The sequence below is a fragment of the Brienomyrus brachyistius genome, chromosome 3 (assembly GCF_023856365.1).
Source record: "Brienomyrus brachyistius isolate T26 chromosome 3, BBRACH_0.4, whole genome shotgun sequence".
Classification (NCBI taxonomy): Eukaryota; Metazoa; Chordata; class Actinopteri; order Osteoglossiformes; family Mormyridae; genus Brienomyrus; species Brienomyrus brachyistius.
Window position 1 is genome coordinate 32,080,651 of NC_064535.1, and position 13,561 is coordinate 32,094,211.

At 39.0% G+C, this 13,561-nt stretch overlaps 1 protein-coding gene across 2 annotated transcripts in view; it reads left to right on the plus strand.

Moving 5' to 3' along the window:
- Positions 1-781: 781 nt before the first annotated feature.
- LOC125738284 (peroxisome proliferator-activated receptor alpha-like) overlaps positions 782-13,561 on the plus strand; it is a 100,593-nt gene continuing 87,813 nt past the window's right edge. Inside the window, exons 1-2 of one of the 2 annotated variants that reach the window (XM_049007116.1) lie at positions 782-979; positions 3,701-3,763. The gene's annotated coding sequence lies outside the window, so the exon portion shown is untranslated. Of the gene's footprint in view, positions 980-1,869; positions 2,567-3,700; positions 3,764-13,561 lie in introns of those variants that run through there. The other variant, XM_049007113.1, reaches the window with a different exon arrangement.

The following is a 13,561-nucleotide window of genomic DNA, read 5'->3' on the forward strand; positions in this document are numbered from 1 at the left end:
AGCGCGACCATCTTCAAGGGAACCAGCACGTGACTCCCAAACATGAGAGTTCAGCAAATTGCACTAGTGTCCAAGTCCTAAATAAAACAATCCAGTCATAATGCTTTACATACAGAAATAATTTTAAGGCACCATTACATAAAAGCCCTAAATAGAATTTTTAACACAAGACAAAAGTAATTAGATTAATTTTACAGCTTCACAAAGATCACATCAACTTCATGATTTATAATAGTACAATATCTGATGATTTCAATACATATCTTACTAGATTCTTGCTTTGTTTGGAAGGTGTTGTATAGCTCTTGCTCCTACAATGCTTACACAGCTCAGCCTAGCTACAAGTATGGCCTAACTGACTCCTTTAAAGCTGTATGTCTGTGATGTGCTATTTGCCTCCCTTGTACATTGCTTTGGACAAAAGCATCTGCTAAATAAAATGAATGCAATCATGTGACATACATGGTCATGCATGTCCCGGTTCAGTAGTTCCCATGACCCAGGTACAGAATTATCTATTTAACCATCTGAGCGTTTATCTGATGCTAATGCTGAAAGATCAGGGTGCTCCAGTAGCACACCGCAGCATTACACCCCCCGCCCACCCCAGCGCTGTGACAGGGCCGATGACTCACTACTAAGCTAAGGAGGAGAGGTGGGAAGGGAGCTGGAAATAAAAGCTGATTAAATGTGAGAAAACGAAACAGCGACTAGCAATGGCCTTCCGGTGGCTATGGAGCGGCGCTATCTTGGTGCGACGGCCAGCCGTTCATGGGCTCGCGGCCGAGTGTGTGCGAATTAATCGATTTTACATGTTAGCCTATACAAGTCCGTTTACAGCTGTTTTTAAAATCTGAAAAAAATATCGTAATTGGAAGAGGTCCCTGAAATCCTTCACCGTACCATATCACCTTTAAAAGAAATTGCATAGCGGAATAAGCATTTTCTTTTTCTTTGTGCACGGTACTGGAATAGTCCTGTAAGAATTATTTTTTATATATGTATTTCAAATAATGTTTTATATTAGAAAAATATTTTTTTATGCAGAATAGTTATTAATGTATTTTTAAACAAACATAAATGTATTTGAATTAATAACTGGCAATGTTAAAACTTCTTAATTTGTTCGTGACTTGCAGCCATTTTATAATTAGCTTACAACGTAAATAAGTCTAAGCGTTGGAGACTTTACAGCTCACTAGCGACTCGTTAGACAGCCGTGAACCGTGCTGGATCAGCCCTTAAAGTCGACATGAACGCACCGCAAATACGTACTCTCGTTCACAATCTGCCGGTAAAGTAAAACAACAAGAACAGATGTAAGGTAAATAACTGAGTATTCCCCATATTTTGTGGTGCCAGTTGTACCACTGTTTGTGTTAATAATCACTTTCGTTCATTAAAAAACGCCTATTCAAGTCCAGCGACGTAAGTTAAGCAGTCTGCAGGAAATCCCTACTGCTTATAAAGCAATACGTAATTGTGCGTTTTTCGCCTATAAACGGCGGTAAAAGCGTAACCATCCAGTACTTGAACAAAAAGTGAAGTAACATAGGCAGCCTCGGCCATCAGAGTCCAGTTTGGATATTTGCGTGTAAGGCAGCAATTTGTCAAGCAAACACATAGTGTCTTCATAGCGAAAAAAGTACATAACACCCTACAGGAAACTACATGCATTTTAGCGTGTTTTGTTCCCCTTTGCTGAATTATATAAACAAGAAACGCAGTTAGGTGATAAAATAAATATAAAGCAACACGTCTAAAGCCAGAGTTTATAAATCACACTCAGCGGACATGCATTTCAAAGCAGCAAAATATACGCAATGTTTATCAGCGCTGTAAATTATATTTTTACCTGCCTAGTAAAACTATTCGTGGTGTAAATTAATATCACGAGGGTTTTGTGTCGGCTTTCTCCCTTTGATCGCTTATTTAGAAGGATAGTTTGGCCGGAGGACTTTCTATTATTTAACGGTCCCGTTGTGAATCGGTTCACCTCAGATGAACTTTCCTAAACTTGTACAGAAGGAGCAGAAGGGAGGGAGGGGTGAAGCTTTGGCTTTTGTGGCGATAGCTAAAAAAAGTTCGGTTTGAGATATTAAAAAAAGAAAAGATCCAACAACAGCAGCAAAAGCTCAGTATTTGATACGAAAAGTTTCCCTTTCTTTAAACTCTGCGTCGCTTTGCTTGCAGTCGTTGAACCAAAAGATCTACAGTTTTTTCTATTTCTTCGTTGCATTGTCGCCGAGCTGATTTTAGCGGAAAAATAAAATATACAGAGTAGAGTAATGGACATTTATAGTGTTTTAATAGCATTATTTGCTCAAACTGAAAATAAGGGGCGGGCGCTGTCTTGATTTTCAATTTGAAAACTGTGCCTATATGGACCTTTGTAAAGTTCGTGTTCTCCGTACATTCCCCACCTTGCATCTGGGTTTATTTATAAAACCTCAAAAATGAAGACAAGAAATGTTTTAAGGATGTTTTTTGGAGCAATGTGGATATGCATTTTAAAACATCCTTTATTGCATTAGCTGGTGGATATTAAAATTATTCCGGAAAACACGTATGTATAATATATTATAATATATATTTCTGCTTGTTGCAATTTTAATCTTTTTTTGTTTTGTTTTTCATTATTAAAGTTATTCACGATTGTATATTATTGGAAAGCATATCATTTCAAAAGTTTTAAATATGTATTTGCTTTTTGTAAGTGTAGCTTGATGACTGCAAATTAAGGATCTGTATTGTTTAACCGGTAACCTGATTGTCTGAAAGATATAAAACAAGATAAATATATAGGTAACATTTAAGTAAAAGTAAATTTTTCAGATTATCTTTTATTTTATTTTTTTACGAAATTATATTTCTATTTGAAGATTTTTGCATTTATATTGTTAACCATAATGATGCTAGCGAAGAAAAATATTTTAAAATTACAATATCGATTTTAAAACTATTATAATTTATGGTATAAATACATATAGAGTGACTCTAAAATTATTGATATATACCGGTAAAGCTAAATCTAAATTTAAAAAATGCAGATGCATCTTCGGTATAATCATTTGTGAACTGTAATTGAATTCCATCCTCTGCATAAACCTGTCAGAATTTTTGCACATATTTGTGTATATATTTAACATGAAGCAAATTTAAATTTCACAAGAAAATTGCAGTATTTTAGCTAGAAATTTCATGCATGATATTTCATGCAGTAAATATGTATTAAAAATCTTTCGATGCTTTCACTTATTATATTCACCTTTATTAGTGAATTCTCATGTCAGTGAAAGTACAATGACCCAACTATATATATTTTGTTTAGGATATTTTTCATTTTAATTAAATCTTTTTAATTATTGTTTTTTTTTTTTTTAAATCACACACAAAAGTAAAATGATGCCATTTCAGGTTTGATCCGGTGTGACAGATAATATTTGTGCTTGTGTACCTATTCTGTAAAAGAGCTGCATTAAAATTATTTGTCACCAGTGTTCTTGACATGATCCAATTTTGGAGTTAATGTTGAAGTTTACTCTAGGCACACCTCATCACTGCAGTTTCTTTATGGGACAACTCAAAATAAAGCATGGTTTCATTTTGTAGTTTTATCTATTTTACTGGGGGGGGGGGGTGCAGGAAAGTCTTAATATATGTTCTGAAAATGTACTGTAATGCTGCTTTTGTGTTCCAGGATAACCATCAGATGAAGACTGAGCAGGGCACTGCATGTAACACACAAACGGACTTTGGACAGGTATGGTGAGTGTGAGCCTGAAGTTTTTTTCTGCCCAAGACAATATCAGATAAAATATTCAAATGTGAATGGCCCAGAAATTATGAAGGAACAGAGGTGAATTTGATGGTCACATTGAAAAGTATGATTTTATTAGCACAAATGGTCCGTATGTCGTATTTGGGTTATTAATTGCCTCAGAGGGCAGATATGGCCCATCTCTGATTTCATGGCTTCCCGCGATGGCATACTTGTTAGGTTATGTAATTTTTTCATTGCATGCTAGTGTTCTGTCTGACTTGCACGTTTGTTAAATAACAAAGTGTTGAGGGGTTTTTATGTCCGCACCCTTTTCCACATGCCGTGGAGGCAGTATCACGGGCTGGGGAGTCAGTCAGGGTGCCTCTGGTTCGAGCATCAAAATGGCCACACAGCACTCTTGGGGTGACTTCAGTCTAGCTGCTTTGTTGTGATGCAGCATAAAAGCTGTGCGATTTATCTGCCCATTCCTCAGCTGAAATGCAGCTGATCCTTGCTAGCATTAAACTCTGGTGCCATTTTAGTTTTTGACCTTGACCTCAGTGATGATTGCCTGTCTGATGGGGATCTTTGCCAGTTCTTTGGAGTCTGAAACATGTACCCTGCCATTGGCTAGCAGGCTGGCTGCTGGGTAAGGCTTTTCTAGCACCACATCTCATATCCCGAAAGCCTGTATCGCAGAAAACATGTCCTGTGAGTTACGACCCTGGCCACGCCCCACCTCGCCACTGCTCGCACCCTATTCCGATTATCTTAACAAAGAAGTCCCAGATTCGGACAAGACATGAGCCTGATTGAATCCTCTTCATTGTGAATTTGACTTGTCACATGCCAATGACCAAAAGCCTGGGATGTTATTTTTCTGATCTGCTTTCAGAATAAATTATTACAGTACGTGGTTATTTTGTATTTTTATTCACTGTTGTCCATGCATTACCGTACTGAGATTATCATAGTGGTTAAGGGTTTGGCCCCACAGTTAGGGTCCTGGTTCTACTCTTGAATCATTCATGTACTTGTGACCAGCATCTACTGAAGTAACATGATATAATGTGTAAAATGGAAAAAAATAGGATTTGTATATAATTTAAAATAACAGCTTCTATTAAGCAAATGTAACATGTAGTTGGTGCCAGGAGTGGTGTGAGGGTCTCTTTTATCAAGCTGAGAAATCATCATTAATTGATGAAAAATATTATATTTGCATTGATATTTATTGTAATATTTATTGCTGTAATGTTTGTATTCCATACTGCCATATCCAGGTGGGGATCACAGTTAGTCTTGTGAAAACCATGAAAAGCAGGAGTCCCCTGAATTTCTGGACACTTTGTTTACAATGCTGTGTGTTGCTGTGAAGCCACAGTCGACGACCTTACAGCCGTGATGTATCTTTGGAAGGCTGTGATTGGCTGTTTGCTGTAGTGCAGTGTTTCCCTGGGGCTGTGATTGGGACCATTTTATGGTGGAGTGTCTTTGGGATGCTTTGATTGGCCAGCTTCTTCACTGTGTCTGTGTCTATGGCATGTTGTTATTGCCTGGGCCGTTCTGTCATCCAGTGTGTGTGGTTAGATGGCCTCCGTTGCTGTTCATTGTTCCTTGGCAGCTGATTGGCTGGCTTTCTTTGTGGCGCAGTTTTGCAGGGGGACTGCTATTGGCTGCCTTTATGTATTACAGAGCATCTGTATTAGGCTGTGACTGACAGCCTCCCTCTGCTGCACCTTGTTCCCAGGAAGCTGATTGGTTATCTCTGTTCCCTGGGCGGCATGCCCTGGATGCTGAGTGGCTTGTCACTTTTTGGTGGGCAGCATGCCCAAGAAAGCGATTGGTTGCCTCCCATCGCTGGGCAGCATGCCCGGGAGGCCTTGCAGTGATCCATGCGGCTGGGCCGGGTCCCCCAGCTGCTCTTCAGCTCGCCACTCGGGGACAAAAACGAAGAAAGTTGGCAGGGAGATCAGAAAGGCAGACTTGGGCCGTCACTCCTCAGAGAGTGACTGTGGCAAAGTGGAACAAGATAAGTGCTTAAGAGTAAATTGCAGCATCTGGGGGGGGGGGGTATCACATGCATGTGCAAGTATGGGCACCTATGCTTGCATCCATCCGAGGGACATAATAGAAACCTCCCGGTCACAAAGATTCTGTACAGGCCTCGGTAATTGATTTACAATGTCTGGCAGCCACGGACACCAACACAGTTTACGTGTGCCCACTGCCCTGGCTTAAACCGAGAATGTGTCCACTTTCAGTCTTCGGTCCTTTGTTTTTCTACATCCTCACCCTCGCTAGCTAAATGTTTTTAGCAGAGGGAGACAGCACAGTGCAGTTGGATTTGGCACTCCCTCGACAAAAAAAAGAAACAGGGCAGGATACTTTTGCTTGCCAGCGTGACCTTGTGGACACTAACAGCTGGGAGAGTATGCTGACATATTTACCCCTTATGTGAAGATGCAAAAGCCAGGCTCAGAGATGGTAGAGATCTGGGATCCTTCTCCCTTCCTGTTGTAATCAGGCTGGGGGGTGGAGGGGCATTGATTTGTCCTACCCCCCCACCCCTAACCCCCATATCTGTCTTTGCAATGGCCCAACTCTGGAGTTTACACCTGCACACTCTGGAGTACCAAGCCTGCACAATTTTCATATTGCACAAATTAAGAAGGTCACACTCACTGGCATTAGCTTGGGCTGCACTTCATAATTTACTGTATATCCAAGGTGTAACTTAAGAATTTTTGCTACCTGACAGTTGGGCTTTATCAGCATGAAATGTATTAGCCTAGATAAATTTTCAGCGTGCAATGTGATTTTCAAGCAAAAAGACCAACGAAAGGCCACCACGTTTTGCAATAATAAATATAAAAAAGTTATTTTCAGTGTATCATTTCATAAAGAGTTTACTCATTTAGAGCACCACATGCTAACGAGGGCTGGGAAACTCCTTTTAAAAAGGCACCTGATTTTTTTAATAATATATCATTTATCATTACGAGAAATTTGTATGATTATACTATAGGCCCAGTCCATCATTGCGCAGTAGCCTAAGCCCATTGTGTGCAACAGACCATGAAAGGTGAAATCTTCAGTGTTGTCCTACTACCGGCTAAAGTAAAAAAAATTATGAGGAGACATTAATATATAATAGTACATAATTATTTATTTATGTATGTATCCACAGACAGATGACAAGACAGATGTGCCAACTAAAAGATGGCTGCCTATTGTCATTCCCAAGATCCATGTGAATTTGTAGAAATTAACAGACAATTATAGAATTTTAAATGAGCTAAACAAAACAGCAGATACAAGAAAAATGTCATCCAAATTGTGGCGTGAAAATAATAATAATACATTTTATTTGAAGCGCCTTTCAAAGTACCCAAGGACACTGTACAGTAAAAGCAAAATGTAAAATATGAAAGTAGGTAGACTATAAACAGCAAATAGCCCATTATCAAAATATTAAACTATAGACATTAAAAAGCTTGTGTAGGCTTACTGTATGTGCATGAAATAGCTTAATGCTTAAACATGACACCATCCAATTTAATCGGTTTAGGCCAGTTTTTTTTCAAACTCATTTGTCCTGGGGACCAGTCATGTCAGGCTTTGGGGCTGCAGGGCCCTGCATAAACGACCCCAACCCCTAGCAGATGCATATCCGCATAGATAGATATTATTACTATAGATAGATAGTATTATTATTATAATACCTGATCTGACTGAATTTTGATTGGTGCAGAAGCGAGGCTCCGCGGACCGGCAGGAACCCCCTCACGGACCTGGACCGGCCCATAGTTTGAGAAACGCTGGTTTAGGCTACATCTAAATAGGCCTGGGCATTATCTAATTTTTCATACTGTCACACCGTCCAAACATTACACAACAGTATATGGTATGCTGACAGTATTTTCAAAAGCAATGCTATTCCAGCATTATGAATTGTTGGTGATAAAATGTCTTGGCGCAATAAAAATTGCCGAGTAGGAGACCCCCACAGGAGAAATCCAAACAGTTTCCAGACTGTGCTTTTCAGGTTTTCAGAAGTTACTGTATTGTCGCATTGTTCTTGTGATTTACACATTATTTTTCTGCTTTCTTGACCCTTTCTGATATTCAGGTGTGCGTTTCCCAAAAGCATAGTTGCTATATTAATATTGCTATATTCATAAAACCAAAAAGGAGATGAAATTACCCAAAATAAGTTATATTTGGCAATATTTTATGTAACAATAGAGTGCATCTAGTAAGTTGGTGGGCTTGTCGTGAGTTGTTTCAATAGACATAAATAAACAAAGTGGTGCTTGGATATGAACCCTTGACTGTGCAGGTAAGAAATCTGGTATACAGTGGCATTTTGTGCACCTATCAATCCCCCTGAGTCACTAAGGCTGTACAAATAGTGATGGATCAGGAATTTATAAGTGTTCATAATGTGATAAAAATAATTACAATAAAATAAACGTAATTACAGATAGAGCCGATGTCACTAAATGCAGTGTAGCCTAATAGCTAATAGTGCTTTTTTTCCTCTACAAGAGGCATCATACAAATATCATATTTTTATGATGCTATTGCTATTTTTGAGTTTTTAATACTTTTATTGCTGTTATATGACTGGCACAATATATCAATAGTGAAATATTAATATTATTTTATAAATAATATTATGAGGTTTGTGGGTTTTTGCACACAGTCCACCATGACAGTCAGACCAATCACTTATAGGATCATTGTAGTTTGAATTGTGGTGGTTCGAACTAATGGGTTTCAAACTACTGTGGTACTCTGTTCCCAATGCCACTGTGTCGTACTTCAGATGTTAGTTAGTTTGAACTAACAAAGTACGATGCATCGTTAATGCTAACTTCCATCGTTGTACGGGAAATCCACCCCTGGCTAGCTGAATGAATTTGTGGAAGTCTACCCCTAGTGATAGATCTTTTGTTGTACGTTAAGCGACAAAGGCCATTAGGCAAAACAAAAATGAACTAACATGCTAGATGACTAATAGTAGCCTACAGGAATCTTCGAGATTCAAATATACATTCTTGCTAACAATTATATGAGTATTTTTTTAAGTTATATTTTTGTTTGAATAACGAGGTTTGACCTCTCAGGCCTAATGGTGACATAGTTGGTACATAGCCAAACCCTGTCAACCATCCAGCCATCCAAAACTTTTCTGATTCATGCATCCTCATGTTTTTTAAGTCTACATATTGATGCTTCGGATAAGGGGGTTGTGGGTTGAGGATACAAGCAATGCATTAAATCTATTTAGTTCTGTTTCTTATCAGTCTAGCTTACGACTCAACTAATTTGTCTCTATGGAAAATGGAGAATCTAATGCTGAGTACCAATTGATCAAATCCTTCAAGTTAATTAGTTGTCTGAAAACAGGATTGACTGCGAAGAAAACATCACCCCAGAGGATTTTTAGACATGCAGTGGTCTTCATACTTTTGCAGAGTAGGGTTTTTGTCATTAATGAAAACTACAAAAAAACTTTGTAAACTGAAAAAAAATACAAAATTAAGTACAACTAAACGAAAACTAGAAGTACTGCTTCTGAAAATAAACGATTAATGTGAATAAATAATAATAAATAAAATACTTCATTGTTTTTTCATACTATTTAGCTAAAGTAATGAATTGTTTATATTTAAGTACCATTTGTAATAGCTGGAACATGTTTTTCCCATTTTGAGGACATTAGTACATAATATACACTGTGTATTCATGTATTATTCTCTAAAGAAAAGACACATGAAATAGCTGTACAACTTTCGGTGTATCCATAGAAATAAAGTGACAAAAAAACTGTAAAATACATAACTAAATATAAATATATCTTTAAAATAAATAACTAATAAAATCACACTGAAACCTAACCAAAAGTAAACTGCATTTCAAATAAAAATTGAAAATAGTATGAACAAAAAAAAACTAAACTTAAAAACCTACTATAACACCGGTGGCAACAGATGAGTACACAATGTAATGTAGTTTATTGCTGTAGTCCGACATGATTATTTTTTTTACTACCCGGCAGGGTAGTGTTCATGTTTTTGTACTTGCCCTTTATCTACATTACTCACCTCAGGGGAGTGGACCAGCTTAATTTCCAACCCCATGTCTGCCTGTAGGTTCTGTTCATCTAAGACGAGGACAATAAAGCAATTTACCTTTTTAACAGCATCCTAAATAACAGAATAATTTAAATACCTCTTGATCATTTTCCCCTCAGAGCAAAATAGTGACATGGCTTAGCCGAAAATTGGGTGGCAAGAATTTCATCAACATGAGAGGAGGCAGATCTGTGTTTAAAGTGCTCGGCATGTCATGCTGTGGTTATGGAGAAGCAGGGCGGGCTTTGAACTGTCAGGTGAGCATGTGTGTGTATGTGTCAGCCGCTAATATCTCCATTTGGAGTGACGGTTTCGGATGCCCGGTATACGAGCATCACAGGGTGTGTAGCTTGCCTGGAATGGCCGGGCTGAGCATAAGCAGGGAAACCTGTACCCATACACATGGCCTATATGGTGGGGAGGTCATGTGGCATGCCTGACATGCGGTCTCAGGCCTATGGACATTGTGCTGTTTATATCTGTGAATATTCTCGCCAGGACTCCTCTCCTGTGGGCCCCCTTGCCGCTGCCTTGCCGGGCTTCAGCGGTTCATTTTAGGTTTGGGGAGCACTCTTTTTTTCCCAACGTGAATCATTCTCGGCTCTTCTCTCCTCGCTGCTTTATCGTCTGTTTTGGTTGCACTCGGCACCCTGCCGATCACTGCAAAGAAAGCTCCAGGTCCTTTAAAGACGTGGTGAGGCAGTGCTGGCTCCGGTGTCCGCCGCATCAGACCTGCCGGAACGTCGGCTTTGTCTGCCAGTGCTGCCCGGGGATGCATGTCCGTGCGGTTTCACAGATTACTGCGCCCACATGAAGTGGCATGTTGGCAGGCCCGACTCTTGCCCTTCAAGGCCCTGCCCACATCCCACCAGGACCCACCCTCCCAATGCCATGTTAATGTGTAAACAGGCTTTTCTGCAGAGTCACGCTCTTCAGCTGTACTCTTTGCCAGAAGGCTCCGGGTGTGGCTGCCTTACGCTTAAGCTGCTACTTGCTGCCAGAGGGTGGGGGTTGGGGGGGGGGGGGTCGCCTTCTCTCTTTCTGAAATTCTCTTGTGAAGAGAAAAGTGAATGCTAGTTGGCTGCTTCCCTTCCTCTGAGGTGGGCATTGGTGGCACCGTCCATTTTCATTGGCCGTGTGACTATATTGTGGCAGGGGGTGTGCAGTGCTGTGCAGGTGACTATGCAGCTAGCCCACATGTGGCTGATGCTTTGAGAGATGAGTCATCTATGCAGGGAAGGCAGGCTTCAAGGTCTGAAGAAAGCACATAGATAAAATGGTGATAAAGATGTATAAAATGATAACAGATACATGATTATAATTTTGTTTGCAATTCAACATAATTCTATAATGTATTATGTTGTCCATGTCATACTTGAGTAATATTTTACTGATATGCCTGGGAACTTAAAGAATTATATTAAAAGCCGTAATATGTCATCAAAAATATCCTTCTATGACCCGCCCACTTATAATTATATATAATTTTGTCTCACACATGCACACACGCACGCAGACATACACATATGTTTGTATCCATATCTTTGTGGGGACCATCCATATATTTCTACGGGGAAAAACTCTGCTTCCAACAATGACAACCTTAACCCCCACCCAGCCCTTACCTTAACCATAAGTTTACCCTTGTGAGGGCCACAAAATTGGTCTCCATAACTTAAAAATAACAGGTTGTTATCAAACTGTGGAGACCAACGTCCCCACAATGTAGTAGTAGTAGTAGTTGTTTATTTATATAGCACCTTTCTTAGACAAAGGTCACAGAGCGCTGAACAACAATCCAATACAAAATGGAACAAAACAAACAAAACACAGACATTACCAATAACAATAAAAACAAATACTCAGCACTGATTAAAATCCTGTTTAAAAAGAAATGCTAAAAGAATGTAATATATACTCTCTCTTTTGTATTAATTCACATAATTATACAACCCTGTTTCCAAAAAAGCTAAGATGCTGTGTAAAATGTAAACAAAAACAAAATAAAATGATTTGTAAATCATAAAAACCCATATTCACTGAAAATACCACAAAGGCAACATTTCAAATATTGAAAATGAGAAATTTTATTTTTTATGACAAATATATGCTCAATTTGAATTTGATGCCAGCAACACATTTAAAAAAATATGGGACAGGGGCAACAAAAGGCTGGAAAAGTTGTGTAATACTAGAACAAACACCTGGTTGAATATCTCACGACTAATTAAGTTAATCAGCAACAGGTCAGTTATACCCAAGATCATTGGGTATAAAAAGTCTCTGTGCAGTGAATATGAGGAGAGGTTTTCCATTCTGTTGAAGAATGTGTGGGCAAATAGTGCAACAATTTAAGAATAATGTTCTTTTACATTATTTTGCAAAGAATAATATCATTACAAGATTCAGAGAATCTGGAGAAATCTTTGTACGCAAGGGACATGGCCGAAAACCAGTATTGGATAGCCCTGATCTTTGGGATCCCATGTGCCCTGCATTAAAACCAGCTATGATTCTGTGGTGGAAATCATTGCGTGGGCTCAGAAACACTTCTGAAAACCTTTTTCTGTGCACAGTTCGGCGCTGCATCCCCAAACGCAGTATGAAACTCCACCATACACAGAAGAAACCATATTTAAACATGATCCAGAAACGCTGCCGACTTCTCAGGGCTCATTTAAGATTGACTGAGGTAAAATGGAAAACTCCTGTGGTCTGAGGAATCAAAATTGCTGATTCTTTTTGAAAATCATGGACTCTACGTCCTCTGGGCTAAAGAGGAGAGGGACCATCCAACTTGTTATCACCAGACAGTACAAATCTGTGATGGTATGAGGTGCATTAGTGCTTGGGTAGCTTGCACATTTTGGAAGGCACCATTAATGCTGAATGATATATACAAGTTTTGGAGCAACATATGCTGTCATCCAGACATCTTTTTCGGAGAAGGCCATGTATCTTTCGGCAAGACAATGTCAAATGTGCATGTTGGAACAGCATGACTGTAGTAGAGGAGTCTGGGTGCTACACTGGCCTGCCTGCAGACCAAACTTGTCACCCACTGAAAACATTTGGCGCTTCATGAAATGAAAAATATGACAAAGGAGACCCCAAGCAATTGAAATCCTATATCAGACAAGAATGGGCCAACATTTCAAATTCCAGCAACTGGTCTCCTCAGTTCCCAAACATTTACAGAGTGTTGCTAAAAGAAGAGGTGATGAAACCCAGGGGGATACATGCCCCTGTCCCAAAGTTTTTGAAACGTGTTGCTGGCATCAAATTCAAATAGAGCATTTATTTGTCATAAAACAATAAAATTCAGTTTCAACATTTGATATGAAACTCAGTTTCAGCATTCGATACATTGTCTTTGTTCTATTTTCAATTAAATATGGGTTTAGATGATTTGAAATCATTGCATTCTGATTTTAGTTACATTTCACACAGCATTCTCACATTTTTGGAAACAGGGTTGTACCCCTGCTTCATCTACAACTGCCCCTCTGTTCACACTGGAGATACTAGATAGGGAAATGTTTTGAACTGTAAAAATAAATGAAAAATCAGGAACCCAAAGAGCTCTGAAGCTTGCTGTCTTAGCTCGATGGTACTTATCTAGATAAGTGTTGCAGCTTCCCTCTTTACAACTGTT